At 38.5% G+C, this 18,533-nt stretch overlaps 1 pseudogene; it reads right to left on the bottom strand.

Annotated features, from left to right (window-relative positions):
• Window positions 1-8,289: 8,289 nt before the first annotated feature.
• Window positions 8,290-9,523, bottom strand: LOC101519041 (elongation factor 1-alpha 1-like; annotated as a pseudogene).
• Between the last annotated feature and the right edge of the window lie 9,010 nt (window positions 9,524-18,533).

Genomic DNA, 18,533 nt, shown 5'->3' with positions numbered 1-18,533 from the left:
CTGCAGGTCAAATCACAAGTCCTTTGTGATAAATTATGAATTATTGGTTTTTCTACTAAAATCACAATTAGATGACTGAAAAACTGCTCTGCCATCATAGATGTTTTTGTCATTTATTGTCAGTGAGGTCTGTGTAAGTAAAAGCTCTGACCCAGCACAGTAGCCTAGATCCTTGCATCTGCAGGGATCCCATATAGGTGCCGGTTCCTATCCCGGTGGCTCCACTTTCCATCCAGCTCCCTGCTTGTGGCCTGTGAAAGCAGTAGAGGACGGCCCAAAGCCTTGGGACCCTGCACCCATGTGGGAGACCTGAAAGCAGTTCCTGGCTCCTGGCTTTGGATTGGCTCAGCTCCAGGCATTGTGGTCACCTGGGGAGTGCACCAGTGGATGGAAGATCTTTCTCTCCATCTCCCCTTATCTCTGTAAATCTGCCATTGTAATTTAAAATAAATAAATCTTAGAAAAAAAGAAATGGGAAAGGCAGGGAACACCAGGCTGGGACACACCATTCCAGCCCCCAGGAAGCACTGGGTGAAGGTGCAGATTTCCTGGGCAAAGGGGTCTGTGGATGTGTTAGAATGGAAGCAGCTGACAACATGTTTGATAGGGGAGGGATGACTTTTGGGGTCTTCCACAGACCAGTACACTGCAATCACAGATAGGCAAAGGAGAAGAGACAGGGTGATTTAAGGGGAGTGGAGGGACCAGAGGAATCATCTAGTTCTGGCCAAGGCACCCAACCCCCATGGAAGACCTGGCCTGGGCTAAGTAGTATCGCCCACCATCTGATGGTTCATGCAAAAGCTGTGCCATGCCTGGCTACACTAGGCCATATCACCCACTCGCAAGTGCCAAAACAGAGGGTGGGCCACATCAAGCTATGCCATAGCACGCAGCAAAAATTCAAGGACCACATCTGGGGGTAGAATCTATGGGAATTTGTGGGCTCGTCCCTGTGGAACTTAAACACCCATTTCATTGCATGGAGAGCTGATGATGGGCCAAGTTAGGCTAGACCATGGAACTGAGCTGACTCGTGGGAACCAGAACTGGGAGGAGGCCCAGCAGGGCCAGGCTGTAGCACTTGCCAACACATACAAAGGCTGAAATGGAGGGCAGACCGTATCAAGCAGGTTTGTGGTACCTACTGACATCTGTGAGATCCAGGGCTGGGAGCTAGCCTGGCAGGGGAACTTGGGTAAGTCTTCTCCTAGGCTGCAAATCCCATTGGGGAGCACAACAGCTTGGACTTGGGGCTGGTTAGGCCAGGCAAGGCTGCAACATTTGTCAGCATTTATGTAGGCTGGGTCTGAGAACATGTTATGTTGGGCCAAGCAACAGCACCCATTGGCACACATGACAACCAGGACAGGGTATGGGCCAGCACAGCTGTGCTAGGCAGCAACATTCACCAGCAACAGCTGAGACTACAGGTAGGCCATGCCAAGCAAGGTTGAAGCACTCACCAGCATGCACAAGATCTGGAGCTGAGTTTGGTAGGAAAACTTTGGAGACTCTCCTGGCTAGGTTGAAATTCCCACTGCTGAGTGCAAGAGTCATGGCTGTGGACTGACTGGGCTGGGCAAGACTATAGCATCTGTCATCATGCATATGGGCTAGGTCTGGACGCAGAACAAACTGAGCTAAGCCCTGCTAGCCTCTGGCACTTGTGAGAGTCAGAAAGGATGTAGGACAGGATGGATTAGGCCATAGCACCTACTGAGTCACATGAGAGATAGGTCTGGGGGTGGATCAGGCTGGGCTAGGCTATAGCACCAACTGATGCAATCCAGAATAGGTGCAAGTCAGTCAGGCTAGGCTGCAATACCCACCTATGAGTGCCAGGACTGGGGGCCAGCCATGTGAGGTTAGGTCTCATCCATCAGTACACATGAGTTCCAGGGCTGAGAATGGGGCCTATAGGGGAACTTGGGAACTGTCCTGATATGTCATAGGACCCACAGGTGAATGCATGAGCTGGGGCTGGGGGCAGGCCAGGCCAGGTTAGGCTACAACACTTGTCAGCATACATGTCGGTCAAGCCTGGGGGATGGACCAGGCTGGGCAGGGCAATAGCACACACTGGCCTGTGAGAGCCAGGATAGGGTGCAGGATAGGCCAGGTTGGATTGTAACACCCACCAGTTCACATAAGGCCTAGGGTGGGCCCAACAGTGTTCAGCTGCTGTACCTACCAGCAATATCTGGTATTGGGAGTGGGCTTGGTGGAGCCAGGCTGCAACACCTACTGGTGGATGCCGAGACTGAGGTTTGGCTATCTCAGAATGGGCTTTAGCACTTGCTGGCACACACAAGACTGGGAGCTGGGTGTGGGCCTAATAGCAGAAACTTGGGGGCTCCCTTACTGGGCTAATGCTTCCACTGGTGAACTGAAAGCTTGGACTGGGGACAGGCTACTCTGTATAAGGCTACAGCACCCATAAGCCAGACTGGGTCATGTCCAAGGATGGGCCAGGCTAAGCTAGGCTGTTGCACCTGCTGGTGTGAGAAAGCCAGAATGAGTGCGTGCCAGCTGGGCTAGCACCAGCTGCTAAGTTGTAGGCCTGGATGTGAGTCATGGTAGACTGGGCTGCAGTACTCCTGACAAGTGCAATATCAGGAGCTTGGAGTGGACCTTGTAGGGGAAGCATGGGTATGCCCCTGCTGGGCTGTGGCTCTTGCTGGTGAGCATAAGAGACAGGGCTGAGGGCAGGGCAGGAGGGTCAAGGCACCACACCCTTTGGCATACATGTAGACCGGGTCTGGGGGTGGATCAAGGTGAGCTAAGCTGTAGCACCCACAGTTATGCATGAAAGCCAGATAGGACGTAGGAAGGACAGGACTAGGCCCACATCATATGCTGGCACTTGCAAAAACAGGGACTAGGGTCGCACCTGGTTGGGTTAATGGGGGTAGTTCCAACTAGTTTATGGTACCAGCAGGTGTGCATGACGACTGAACTTGTGTCAGCCTGAGCTAGGCTGGGATAGGCCACAGCACCCAGACGTTTGCATGAGAGATAGGGCTTGGGGCAGAACTGACCAAACAGCTGCATCCACTGGTATGTGAACTGCTGCAGGTGATGAACCAAACCCTTCCCTGCATTGGCTGGCACACATAAGAGTGAAGTCTGAGGTTACCCCAAGCAAAGTTTCTAGAGGGACTCCTCAACTAGACTACTGAATTCAAACTCTGGCCACAGGGAAGATTACACTATATGTGGTCTGACCTTGGAATGCATGTATCAGGAGTTGGTCTCTTCAACTTCTGATGCTTGTGTGGTAGACAGCAAACCCAGATGCACATGAGGGATATGACAGCCAGCTCACCTAGCCCAGCCGAGGACTTTGAGTGCCTCATTAGAGGATGGAAAAGCAGAATAGGTCGGTCCATTCTCCTGGCAAAGTTTGCAGCATATCCCTGGGTCTGTGGATGCACTAGGGTGGACTAGGTCAGTCAATAGACCTTGGAAAGATTTTTGCAGTGCTGCTGCAAAGAAGCTGATGGTGTCCCAGCACTATCAAAACCACTCAAGTAATGCCCTCAGAAGAGTGTTCTCCACATTAGGGTCTCTAAGGAGTCATCAAATGACTGTCACCAATACTCAGGTACTTATGTCGTTTGACAGCAAGGAGCTGGACCCCTTCCCTGCAGGACACAGGAGGGAAAAAAAACTGAAATATTTATCCCACCCACATTCCTCCACACCTTGACCCTCCCTACCCGAATCAGAGGCCCAATGGGCATGAATTCATCTCAGCTGTGTAAATAATATTAAAACTAAAATGTTTCTTATGTCTCAAAAATCTAAACATTAAAGAAGGAAGAAGAGAAGAGGGAAAGAGGGGAGGAAAGGAAGTATTATATACTTAGAATTGTATCTATGAACTGTGGAATCTGCTCTTATACTACTGATATCATATTAACATGAGGATTAGTGAGAACTGTGTTGTGATAATTATCATGCATTTGCCGTGACCTTGAAAATCCAATGTATTAATAAATTCCTTTTAAAAAGAACTGAATAGATGTCAATCTTGCGGTGTAGAAGGTAAAGCTGCCACCTGCACGCTGGCACTCCTTATGCATACTCATATGTATCCCAGCTGCTCCACTTCCAATCTACTTCTTGCTAATGGCCTGGGAAAAGCAGTGGACAACGATCCAAGTGTTGGGCACCCATCACCAATATGGGAGACCTGGATGAACTATTGGCCCCTAGTTTCCACCTGACTCGACTTTGACCATTGGGGCCATTTGGGGGAGAGAACCAGCAGATGGAAGATCTGTGTGTGTGTGTCTCCTTCTGTAACTCTGACTTTCAAATAATCATTATATATACATACATACATATATATATGCAAAGGAATAAGATAGAAGCAGAATATAAAGAAATAGAAATAAAATATAGGCCCTTATTCATAGTAAGTTATGACATACTGGTTTAGATAAATGTTTAAATTATCTTCCAATCCTTCAGCTCTAGTGACAATGAAGTGCAGATTAAAAATGTCTAATAATCTCAAAAGTATAAGCTTAAACTTATGTGTCTGACATACTTCCTATTCCATGTTCTAACTCTGAGCCATAGCCTGTATTTCCCAATATTCCATGTATTTTAATATCAAAATTCCCTACAGGTTAGCAGTGTATTTTATCCCAATTCACTTAAACACATAGATATATAAAAACTGCAATATTTTATATAAAGTTCAATTTTAATTCTGTAAAAAAAAGAACATGTGAAACAAAAGTGAAATTATGGATAATGTATATTCATTTTTCTATCTCCAAAATTTTTTAACTAAGCAAAAAAAATAATAATTTCTGTAATAAGTACTTTTTGACTTTTCTTAGGAGAAAGTAATCAGTGAATAATGTTTTGTTTCAATTGAAAAAGTGCTTTGAATTTCTACTCTTTCTACTAGGCCATGCTGATTACCTAAAATCCCATTTAAGTGTTCCTCCTGGGATCACTTCACATACTGTTTTCCAAATCAAGAATACTGGAAAGCTAAAGTAAACAGAATGATTGAGGGAGTTGTGCATTTGTAACTGTTATTTTCTGTTCCCATGAGAAAGAATGAGAAAGCTTAAGTGAAGGAGATTTTACTGAGGACTTATTACAACTTTTAGCAAATCAATTCAATCCCCCAAAACTCAAAACAGGATCAATTCTATCTAATCCACTCTACTGCACCAAACTCCAGTGCTATCTGCTTATGTCTCACTCTAATGCACTTAGAGATTCAAGAATCAAAAGTATCTGTTACACTATCAGGTTTTCAAGTTAAGTGTATGTTACTAAACAATAAACCAGGGATATTCCTGATAATCTCCAAATTCAAGAACACCACACAAAAAGGCTTATGGATATCAAGAAGCAAGTTAAAAAGAAGCAATATCTGTAAGTATTCATTATGACTAATCTCATCCACCACTTTGGAGATTTATTCCCTAGCACATGTAATGAATGATAAATGCAATATAAATATGTGCCTAATAAAATTGCAGAATATTCTATATTGTGGTCTTCATGGTAATTGGGAAGTGATCAAATTCATTATTTATATTCAATCTTATATAATGAATAATTTGTTCCAGCTCTACATGTTTGATTTACTGTGTGTTGCAGGCCCAAACTTTACATAAAAGGATGTTAATGAAAGAAGAATAATACACTGAGTGTTGGTAGTTTATAAGTTTATTGTATGCAATGAGGTAGCATTATGATATTTCCATCACTTTTTCTTACTGAACCACAAAGCCTACTTTTGATTTGTTGCAAGTAGTGTCCCTTCTCTAATATTTGCATTTCGGTGTTGTATTTGCTGTCCTCTCAAATTTGAAAACTACGTGTTTAACAATGAGACTAAATTATACTTGCATAAATCCATAGTCACATTCTACTATATTTCTCTGTGTCAGGATAATTGGGAGGTAAGCAGTGAAAGCTATCAGAATACATTAAGTGACTGTTTTGAATGATTATATACCTAGGACAGAGAACAGGAACTGTGGCATGAGGATGTTTTTGTTTTGTCTCACCTCATTTCTTTCTTTTACATGCATGTGTAAAAAGGCAAAGTTACAAGATAGTAATTTTTCTTTTTAACCTCAGATCTTCTCATTGGAGTCAATGCCTTCCTTATATTCCGTTATAACTGATCCCGATGCAGAAACTACTAAGAAATGCGGTTCATATGAGGCAGGACACAGTTAAGGTAAAAATTCTAGAAAACAGGATTTTCTGTGTGCTATTTCATCTGACATCTTTTTCATCTTTTTATTGCTCATGTTTTCAAAGTCAAGTGGGAGAATATATTTCATTCCTGTGAAAGTATTTTTTATAGACGTGTAAAAATAAAAAGCATACAGTCTAGAATGTCAATGTCAATGTCAATAGAGCAATAGTTTATACAAAGGAATAATTTTATCTAGCCTGACTAGTTGAGGTGTTTAGTACGACAAGAAATAATTAATTTTAAGACACATTGTATGTTATAAATCGCCACATCTCTATGGTCATTATTTGCAGTATTATTAAATGTTCTATTGCCTTCATTTTCTTTGGAGAATTTGGAAGAATACACACAAGTGTGTTAATAATCAACAGCTTGTCCTGGAATGAGTACCGCAGGATGTCATAATTTTTTCCTCATTATTTTTGTTCCTATTCTTCAAACATAATAATTTTATTAGGCTATCTCTGTAGATATACATACTAACTCTTCTGTTTTCCTATTCTGCTCCCACACCTCTAATATATTCATTTAATTAGCTCAACATTTTCTCTTTGATTCCTTTTATCATTTTTCTAATAATCCACATTTGATGAAACATTGTTCTCTCAGTTTCTGTCAGTTATCTGTTAGTTTTCTTTAAACTGAGAATAGTTAAGCAGTTGACATGGGATGAGCATTGTGGTGCAGCAGGGTAAGCTACTGCTTAGCACAATAGTATACCATACTGAAGTGCCGGGGATCTAGTCTCATGTTCACTTTTAATGCAGTTTCCTGTTAATGCAAATGAGAAACACCATATGGTAATCCAAATGTTTGAGTTCCTGACATCCATGTAGGAAATCCAGATTGAGTTCTTTCTTTATGAGATTGACCTGTCCTACATCTGGCTGTTACAAGCATTTTATGGAGTAAACATTCAATGGATAAGCTTTCTCTGTCTCTCCTTCGTGACTTAGCCTTGCCAACAATTAAATGTTTTTTGTTAAAAAAAATAAAAAGACTGTTGACTCAGTTTAGTTCAAAATTCCACTTCTGTGGCTCCTCAAAGATAGTTTATGCAACTCATTTTTCCTTAGTATGAGCCAAATTTTCTTATATTTGAATATCTCAGAATATGTAGTTCAGAATTAGAAATTTAATATTATATTTTGCTAATTCTCACCATCAGATCTTCCCTCCCCTCTCAGAATTTATTATGTCTTTCCTGTGAGTTGTAGCTTTGGTTTTATTCAGTGATTTATATATATATATTTTTTTTTCCAAATGGCTTATTTGTTATTTGTAGGCTTTGAGTTCTCTATTCCTGTGGATTTTGGTCCTTTAGTGGTTTCGTAGATATTTCTTTAATCACACGGAGAAGAAAAAAATTAATAAAGAGTAAAGATAGATAGCAATTAAGGAAAAAGAAAAAGAAGAGAGAAAGGGAGACAGGAAAGGGAAGGGAAGGGAAGGGAAGGGAAGGGCAGGGCAGGGCAGGGCAGGGAAGGGCAGGGCAGGGCAGGGCAGGGAAGGGCAGGGCAGGGCAGGGCTTCCTGTTCTTCGAGTGGCTCTGTGTTGGACACTCACTGTATGATTTTGCCGTAGCTTTCTGAGTTTTCGTTTTGCTTAGCCTACGAATCAGTCACAGGTGACAGTTTACAATTGCCACAGTTCTTACCTGAGTAAATTTCTTACCTTGACAATATACATAATTTATTTTAGTTCCCTGGAATAGTAAGGGAGTTTTTCCTTTTTTTTTTTTTTTTTAAATTCAATTCTTTTAATGGATCTCAAAATTCTGCAACATATTTTCGATCTTATTGTTTCCATTAAAATTACTGATTTTGAAAACCAATAATATGAAACTGCCACACACACACACACACACACACACTGGTCCACAAAACATTCTTTCCTTCTGAAGGTTTTACAGTGCATTATTATCACCAGCCAGGCTTTTGCTATTAAAATTAAGTGACCAATTGAGATAAATAGTTCTGAGATTGTTCTTCCAATGCAGGCTAGCAGGTTTGGGGGATAGTATTCAATTTAGCCTTATGAACTTTCTAGGCAGAAGAGGTAACCATGCCAGCTCCAACAGCCTTCTTGTCCACTGCTTTGATCACACCCACGACTGCCTTTCTCATATCCCAGCTATCAAAATTATCCAAAGTAAAATAGTCAGAAGCACTCTGTGTACATGTGGACTTGCCAGGAACCATATCAATGATGGTAACGTTAATATTATCAGAGTTCAAGAATGTATGGCTGGCTTTCAGCTTCTTTCCAGAATATTTTTCCCCTTTAGCTTAGTAAACTTAGAAGGCGTTTGACAGTTTGGTCCAGGTGCATAACCAGCACTGGCTCCCCTTGAATGGTTCAGGATGACCATCTGAGCAGTCAAGTTAGCTGTTTCTGTTGGTGGATCATTTCTCTGTCCCCAGCAATGTTGCCATGACAGACATCTTTGTCAGGCACATTCTGGACATTGACATTGTCTCCAAGAAGAGTTTAACTCAAAGCTTCATGGTGAATTTCACTGGACTCTCCTGCTGTGATGTTGTTGACTGGGGCAAAGGCTATGACCTTGCCAGATTGAGAACACCAGCCTTCACTTGGCACACAGGGACAGCATCAACATCACCAGTTTTGTAGATATCCTGCAGGGACAGGCTTAGAGGCTTGGCATTCAGTTGGTCCAGTTCATGGGAAGATGAAATCCAGGGCTTCAGCAGTGTGGTTCTCACTGTCCTTTCCCTATTTGTGGGTGACTTTCCAGCCTTGAACTATACCAGATTAGCACTTGGCTCCAGCATGTTGTCACGGTTCCAAACAGAAATTGGCACAAAAGCTACTGTGTCAGGTTTGTAGCCAATTTTCTTAGCATAAGTGCTGGTTTCCTTGACAATTTGCTTGCATTTCTTCTAGCTGTGGGGTGACTCAGTGAAATCCATTTTGTTAGCACCAACAAGTTGTTTCACACCTAGTGCAAGAGCCAGCAGGGCTTGCTCACAGATCTGTCCATGACAGAAATGTGATTGAAATTCACTGACACAAGCAGCGGCGATTGGGACAGCAATCTCAGCCTGAGTTGTGTCTGTAATCATGTTTTTGATCAAGTCTCTGCGTTCTGCAGCATCAATGATGGTCGCATAATACCTGCTGGTCTCAGAGTTCCACAGGGACAAGTTGATGGTTATACCATGCTCACACTCAGCTTTCAGCTTATCCAAGACCCAGGCATATCTGAAGGAGCCCTTTAACATCTCAGCAGCCTCCTTAAAGAATATTTCAATGGTTCTTTTGTTGACGCCATCACATTAGTAGATCAGATGGTCAGTAGTGGTGGACTTGCCTGAGTCAACATATCCACACTGATAATGTTAATAGTGTTTTCTTTTCCAATTTTTGTCTTTTATTTGGCAGTGATTTTCATGATACCCATGCTCTTGTAGCAAACACATCGAGAAAAAGCAAGGGAATTTTTCAATGTTCTTTTTCTCAATGCAGCACTACTCCCCCTAGACATCCCCCCACCAGCATCCAGGCTGTTTGTATGATTATTGTTTATTCAATCTTTAACATTTTCACCCGTATCTTATTCCTTTCCTCTTCATTTATTCTCAACAAACACCTTCTCCTTATCCCTTATACCTAAATAGGTAGCCTTGGTTAGGCAAACCAAATAATCATCTTATTGGAAACTTTGAGAAAACCCAAATATGTTAAAACAGATAAACACATGTCCTTGGGAATCCACTCTGATCTAACTGCTTTAAACACAAATACCATATAAAAAGATGGGCACTGCCTTCAAAATTAACACTGTGCCAAGCAAAAGAGTGGCAAGGGACAAATTTAAAATACCTCAAGTTTACATTATTCATGTTAAAATTGCCATTTACTTTTCTCAAGTTTTACTGATATGTAATTAACAAAAAAAGCCCCTTACGGAAATAACACCTCACACCTGTTAGAATACCAATTATAGAGAACAGAAATAATAACAAGTGGTGACAAGGCTGTGGAAAAAAGAAAACCCTTAGACGCTGACAATGGGGATGTGAACTGCCGCAACCACTATGGAAAACAGTATGCTGGGTTATGAAAAAAATTAAGAATAGAACTACCATGTGATTCAGCAGTCCCGCTGTTATGTATATATTCGAAGGAAATGAAATTAGTATGTCAAATTGACAATTATATCCTAATGCACATTGAAACATTTATTTGCAAAATAAAACATGATCGGTATAAGGAATCTAGCTAAGTGATGAATGGATAAATACATCAATAAAATGTGATACAAAATATGTGTGCATATATATACACACATCAGTGATGTGTATATACTTATATATAAGAACATCATGAAGTACATGGAAAATAGGGTTTTAACTTAAAAATAAGGGTGAATATGGGGAAATTGAGAGAGGAAAGAAGGCATGGAAGTACAATTATTTTCTTAGAATTCTATCTATGTAATAAATGAAATCTTTTTTGTTAAAAACTTTTTTTAAAGATGTCATTTAAGATGTTGAGTATTGTCATGCTTGGATTCAATACTTCCCCACTTCCTGTTATCATATACCCTGGGAGGCAGCAGTTACCAATCAAGTGACTGGCTTTCTGTTACCCATATGAAAGGCATGGATTGAGTCAGCCCAGCTGGAAGCCAGAAGACAGTACACACATCTGGGGAGAGGGCCAGCTCATGGGAACTCTGGCTCTGTCTACCTGGCTCTTTCAGCATGTGTCTCTATGAGTGTCGGGTTTAAAAACAATACGAAAGATGTGAGTACAATATATACACTTTATTTCTCAACTTCAGCTCCATCAAATTTAGGACACTTTTGTAAGTAATGATTCTAACCATTTAGTTCACTCCTGGAGAACTGCATGCCCTGAGAATTTTAGCCATACAATTACAGTCTTTTGGACATTATTAAGTAAAGATTTTTTTTAGGATTAATAAACAAAAAGAAGTCAAAAGAAGCAAAATCAGAACTATAAAATAATTGCCTAATAATATCCCAAAATGTATCTTCTTTGATAAGGGAAACAAAGTCTCTGGTGAAACTTTACCATGCAAGTTTTTGCTGATTTTCTCAAATCACTCTCATTATAAGCAAATGTTACTTTTGCTTCACTTCCCACTAGTTGACAACGAATATTTTGAGAATCTCAAAAATCTGGTGCCAGGCCCAGTATGGCAGCCTAGTGGCTAAAGTTTTTGCCCTGCATGTGCCAGGATTCCACACTGGCACTGGTTCTAATCCCGGCTACTCCACCTCCCATCCAGTCCCGGCTTGTGGTTTGAGAAAGCAGTGGAGGATGGCCCAAAGCCTTGGGACCTTGCACCCATGTAGGAGACCTGGAAGAAGCTTTTGACTCCTGACTTCAGATCAACTCAGCTCTGAACTTTGCGACCGCTTGGGGGAGTGAACCAGATGATGAAAGATCTTTATCTTTGATTCTCCTTCTCCCTGTAAAATTTGCCTTGCCAAGAAAAATAAATAAATCTTTGAAAATAATCCATAGTTAATACAAATCTTAACTTGAAGTACAGATGTCAAGAGGGATATACATTATAAAGGAGGATGACATTTAAGAGCTATTCACTAGTGCTTTGTTTAGAAAATAAATTTTTTGAGGGTTTTTAAAAAATTATATAAAGTGAAAAAACTTCACATACTTCATGATACAGATTTAGGAGCACAATGATACTTTTCACCCTACTTGCCCTTCTGCCCATATTCCCCACCTGCCCCCCCATTCCTTATTTCTATTTTCCTCTAATTTTCATAATGGCATATTTGCATTTTGCTTTGTGATGACAGACCTAACACCATTAGGTAAAGATATTACCACATAGCAAGTTAAAAAAAATCCTACTACTCATCAGGGGTATAGAAAAAGATCTATACTCATATAGATTACAATTTTTTTACTCTGTGCATTATCACATATCAGGGAAAACATGATATTTGTCTTTGGGGGACTGGGTGATATCACTAGGCTTAATGATTTCCTGTTGGAACCATTTAGTTAAAAAAACGAGATTTCTTTTTAATGGCTCAGTGGCACTACATAGTTATATAAATGCTACATTTTCTTTATCTAATTTTAAGTCAATGGGCATCTAGGTTATCTCCATATCTTACCTATAATGAATTGAGAAGTTATACACATGGTAGTGCAGATAACTCCCTCATATACTGATGTAGTTTCATTTGTATATACTCAAGTGTAATGGCTGGATCATGTTGTAAAACTATATTCAGATATCTGAGGAATTTGCATTCTTCCTTCCATAGTGGTTATGTTAGTTTACATTCCCACCAACAGTGGGTTGTGGTATCTCTTTATCCACATCCTCGCCTGCATTCATTATTTTTTAAATTCTGTATGATAGAGATCATAACTGGGATATGGTAAAACTGATTTTGCCATTTTGTTTCCTTGATGAGTAGTGAATCTGGTTTTTTCTTTCATATGTTTGTTGGCCATTTGAATTTCATCCTTTGAGAAATATGTAGTCATGTCCTTTGCCCATTTCTTAACTAGACACTTTGTTGTTACTGACTTTCTTGAATTCTTTACATTTCCTAATATTAATTCTATCATTTCATAGTTTGCACATATTTTATCTGATTCTGTGGGTTGGCTCTTCGTGTTATTGAGGGTTTCTCTTGCAATGCAAAAGCTTCATAACTTGATGTAATCCCATTAATTTTTCCTTTAATTATTTGTGCTTCTAGGGCAATAATTCAACTTCTGTTTCAAGGGAAATCATTTTTAAATGATAATGGAAGGAAATTCTGAAGAAAATAGGAAGTGATAAAACACGAGATAGCAACATATTGTTAGACAACATATTTTCCTTTGTTTTCTTTCAAGGATAAGTGGGGATAGCATAGATATAATTTTCTCAATGAAAACTTACTTAGGTATGCTACATCTTCTAGAACACTGAAGGGCACCTTAGAATTATTTTTTAATTCCTAATCATCCTTAACAGTAAAACTATGCATCAGTACATCCCTGTATTAGCCATAAAATGGTATTAAGAATACATAATCCTAATCAAATCCCTGAAAAAGTTATTTTAATTTTAATGACCATGCCAAAAAAGATTCTAAAAGACAGAGTATCTCATTACATTTCCGTAAATGTGACATTGTTGAGTGAGAGAGTAAAAGGATATCATATCATAAACATAATTTCTATTTTTTCTGACTCATAGCTGAGAAAGGTACAAGAAACATAACTACATTAGACATCTATCAAAATTAATTAATGATATTATGTTAGGTTGTCAATGAACTCTAATTTAAAATTTGTAATTTCTATCTTCCAAGTATTTAAATCTGCTATTGATTTTGCTACCCAGTGTTATTGGGAAAGTGTTTGCTCTTAGAATCACTTGGCAAAGAAGATCATCGCTCTCACTGAAGCAAAGTGCATGTGGAAGCTCTTAGGGAAAAGAAAACTAATTTGTGTCTAATATTTTCTAGGTAGCTTAAGATTGTCAGGTTTTTACAACACTGGCTTATTGGTATGTAACAGAGAATTTGCCAGTGAAAATGTACAATTCTTAATAGTTTTGTTTGTCACATTTTTATGAGCACATGTCAATGCAATAAATGTTTGATACAATACCAAGACAGGGGTAACTTGCAATTTTGTTCAGAATCAACAAGATACAATTACATACTAATCTCAATTTTGACAATTCCTGGGCTAGTAATCCCTACTTGTGCATTTTGCACATGGCAACACATGTGAAGGAGATAACATAGATAACAAAAACCTAGAAAGTAAAAATATTGTTACAGTCTAGCAGGAAAACTGGAAGCAGCAAAGACCTCAAGCCAATAAACCAAAAATACTCGGTTTTCTCTTATTACTGTCCATGATACAGTTTTGTAGGTGTAGGGATTCCTCCCTCTACCTCTATTTGCTCCCTTCCCCATTCTCTCCTCCCACACACTTTTCCTCCATATTATTACAATAGCATAGTCCTTCAGCAACAGACATAAGTCCAAAATTCTCCTATATACCTGTATCATGGAACTGTGGGGATTGGTAATGCTAGGAGATCTACTATCCTATTGTCAAGGTATATTTAGCAGTTTTATTGTGAGTCTTCCTTTTATTCAGGAGATGCATGCTGCAGTATATCTTCACTTCCCCATATGCTAGCCTCTATTACACAAACATCTATAAGAATCTATGTGTATACATGTTCACCTATGTGTCTATTTGCTTTGTATTTTGTATGAAGGTTGCCTTCTAACAGAGAGAACATATGATATTTGTCTTTGGGGGATTGATTTATTTCATTGAGCGTAAAGGTCTCCTGTTGCGACTATTTTGTTGCATGTGGTAGAATTTTATTCTTTTTAATGTCTGAGTGGTATTCCATGGACTAGATGAACCACAGTTTCTTTATACATTCCTGTTTCAATAGGCATCTGGGTTGCTCCCACGTCTTCACTATTTTGGATTGTGCTGCTATAAAAATAGGGCTTCAGGAAACTTTCTTACATGCAGATTTCACTTCCTTTGGATATATTCCCAGTAGTGAGATAGCTGGATCCAATGGTAGATCAATTTTCAGTTTTCTGAGCACTCTTCATACTGACTTCCATAGTAGCTATTCTAGCCCATACTCCACCAACAGTGAGGTAGAGTACTTTTCCCCCACATCCATGCCAGCGGGTATTGTATTTCAAATGTAGGCCAATCTCACTGGTGTTAGGTGGAACCTTCATATGGTTTTTATTTCTAAAGAACTAAATCAAATGGTTAAAGATATATGAAAATGCTCAGGCTCCCAAGCTGTTAGAGAAACACAAATAAAAACCACATGGAGGCTTCACCTAACTCCAGTGAGAAGTATTCTTTTAATAGAGCATATTCACCGTTTATAGAAGTAGATATTTTGCAACAAAAACATGAAAAAATTCATTTAGCCATCCAGTTTGCCATTCAAAAAATAATTTTAGTCCATAGATTTATGATAGGAAATGCATAAACAAACACATTAATACTTTAATAAATAAAAAGTCAACACATAACATGGAGAAGGATAAAATAAGGGAAGAGGAGATTATGTGGGGGGGGGTGGGAGGAGAGGTTTCGTCAAAGAATGAGGATCATCAGTGGGGATTACAGTAAGGAATAGGATGATTAGGAATTGAGGAATCCTAGGCTTCTTTCAGGGACTGTAGTATAGACTTCTCCAGAAGGATTCGGTACACATAATGGAGGTGAAATTGGGATTCTGAGGGGTCGGCAAGGGTAATGGACCAATTGAACTTCTGAGTCCTTCCCTTCAGATCTGGTAATGATTTCTGGGAGTAACCTAAACTTCAGCTCATGGAGCTCTGAATGGGCTGTGGAGGTCTCCACCTACTGATAAATTTTGTGTTTTTTCAGCCCCTTAGAAAGAGTCAACAACTTATTAATTGAAAATCAAAGGAGATACTTTTGTAACTATAAATCAAGCTCTCACACATATATACACAATATGAGAGATAGCAAAGCTGTGATACACGGTGGATTGTCTGCATTTTTCTTTTAGACAAAATCTATGCAAATTCATGGAGCTGGAAATTGCTGATGGAATTTATTTAATCTCTTGGAGATATTTCATTGGGTGGCACTTCAAAAAACCTGTAACCATATTTTGGTTCACATTTATTATTAAGGTTTCACAATATTTTACTGTCCACCTACATAAAAGCAAGTAACCTGAGGCATTGGCAAGCTTTCATTATGACATTCTTCAGTAACTTTTATATACTGTTTCTTTTCATAATTTGAGATGCAATAATGATTTTTGTTATAAATTTTTCACAAATATTCTTATTGATGGATGATGCATTTATTTAAGCACCAGTGGACAAATAAAGTCATCCACGAGTGACTAACAACCTTGAATAAATACCTCTTCACTCAGTTGCTATCCATAGTACCTAAGAAATGCAATTACATGCTGGGACCTATTATCCCAATTAATGGACTGTTTTATATTCACTATGCATTATACTTGAAACACTTAAGAGGCCTGGCCTTCACTTAGCTACAGGCAAAGTAGAAATGTATAACAAATAGCCAAGAAAAGCCTTTCATTTACTTACCAAGATATGTAGCGTGTAATTATACTTTAAGCATAACTAGGCAGGACTCAAAAATGCCCTTTGATTTAAACCACAATGAAAGTATATTTTTTTAAAGCAGTGACAAATACAAGTTTGTAATGAACAATTCATTGTGGTTACTATAACAGTGGAGATTTCATTATCAACTGTGTCTTTTTGTCTTGTAATGATGTGGTCAAAGGTTAAACTAGATTTTTATTTGTTGTATTCAGGAAGATTCTTATTATTCCCATCCTATGAGCTAAAAGAGCAGCAATATGCAGAGGTCTTTGACTAGCCAGATGGGTGAACAAATAAAATAGTCTGCTGAGAAGTACACAACCCCTTGTTGTGTTGCTACTTTGTAAAATGTCAGCCTGAGGCTATGTTTTATGGCAATGGAATTTGACCACTGAAGTTTAACTCTACTCCCTCTGGTGGTTTCCAAAGCTGTATTACCAAAGCTATAAAATAAAATGCAGTTGTAATTCTTCTCCTTATTGTAAGACGCATTGATCGCTTCTGATTGTATATTATAGCAAAGAGGCAGTCTATTACATAAATTTATTGCATTTTATTCCTGATAATTACTGGAAGTTATTGAACAAGGCAGGGAGTTATAGGCAGTAAGTTCCTGCTGTAGCTGAGGAAGCAAATCTACAGATATTTAGTGGATCTAAGCAGTTGTAAACAATGCATCCTGTTTACAGTGTACTAGAAATTTACAATTTACCAAGCATTAGAGATTATTTTAAGAACCATACTCTCAGTTCCACAGCTTTAGCCTTGAACTATTAACAATAGCAAAATACCACACTAGGTGTATCATTTTAGTTTTATAAAAACCAATTTGACAACATCTAAATTGTCAAAATTCAAATCATTTCCATTCACTATTTCAATTTTTTATGTTAGATGTACTTTTTAAATTTTTGTTTATGTTTTTCATCTATACTGAACAGATCACTTTTGATCATCTATTTATTTTTATTATTAATTACATTGCATTATGTGACACAGTGGCCACTTATTTTTGCATTTGAAGTTAGAATTACTTATTAATCTGTACTTATTTTCAATAAAGGAAACTCTCCAATCAATAATCAATACTAAAACCGAGTTCAATGACAGCAATTTCACAGAAAGGCATACACATTGAAACACAGTACTTGATTTCTCCTACAAAATTCATAATAAAACGAAGCAAACATAGTAGCTTAGAAGATGATAATGTTATATATGTACACATGTTGTTTGCTAAATCTGAATTAAGGTTGTATTCGTACACTAACTGATCAAGCATAGATTAGAAATAATTTCAGTCATATCTTACTTATAGAACAGAAAATCTCATTATTCTGCTTAGAGGAGTCAATCTTAGCAGACCAACACTCCAACCTTTAATACATCAGGAGGGAATTGTCTGAAGATATTCAAGAACATGCAAAAGCAAGCAGATTAAAGAGATTGCATTTGGAAAAAGGGAAGACACTGTTTGAGCTATCATATTTCAGAGGCTTTTGCTTCAACGCAAGGTCTAATTAATGCTGCCAAATGTAGACAAAATTGCAAAAGAAAGATTCAGAACTATAATCATTTGAAGGAAAAGATAATAGATCTGTGGACTTAGGTCACAACTGGAATGTGAATGCAACATTCCACAGAGAGAAGACTCACAGAAGTGTCCACAAAACAGCATGTAAAACCCTCCTGTGCATCGAATTGTCCTGTTATAATTATGCAAGTAAGGCATATGATAAGCATCTCCATTACAACTGAAAAAACTGACAATTTCAATTTCTTGTCACAAAAATGGAAGGCAAGAGTATGAGTTCTGTCAAGTTAACTGCCTCCTAAAACAAAAGAAACAAAATCATCACATAGAATTCGGAATTTTTGAATTGTATATAATTTATTTTGGCCATACTGTAATCTAAAATTGTTAAATAAATAAAAATTAGGGAAAGAACATCTATATTCAAATAACAGTTTATTGAGACCACATCTGATGACCCAGAGGTTAAAAATTGCAGATAAGTATTTTGAATTCTTATAACCATACTCCAAAAAGTTCTTGTAATGAAAATCATGTAATAGAGAATACTAGCAAAGAAATAGAAACTGTGATGATGTCAGATGAAAATTTGATTAAAGAAAACGTA

Source organism: Ochotona princeps, chromosome X (genome assembly GCF_030435755.1).
Source record: "Ochotona princeps isolate mOchPri1 chromosome X, mOchPri1.hap1, whole genome shotgun sequence".
In the NCBI taxonomy this organism is placed as follows: Eukaryota; Metazoa; Chordata; class Mammalia; order Lagomorpha; family Ochotonidae; genus Ochotona; species Ochotona princeps.
The sequence above is the reverse complement of the archived record's forward strand: the minus strand, read 5'-3'. Positions and strand labels throughout refer to the sequence as shown.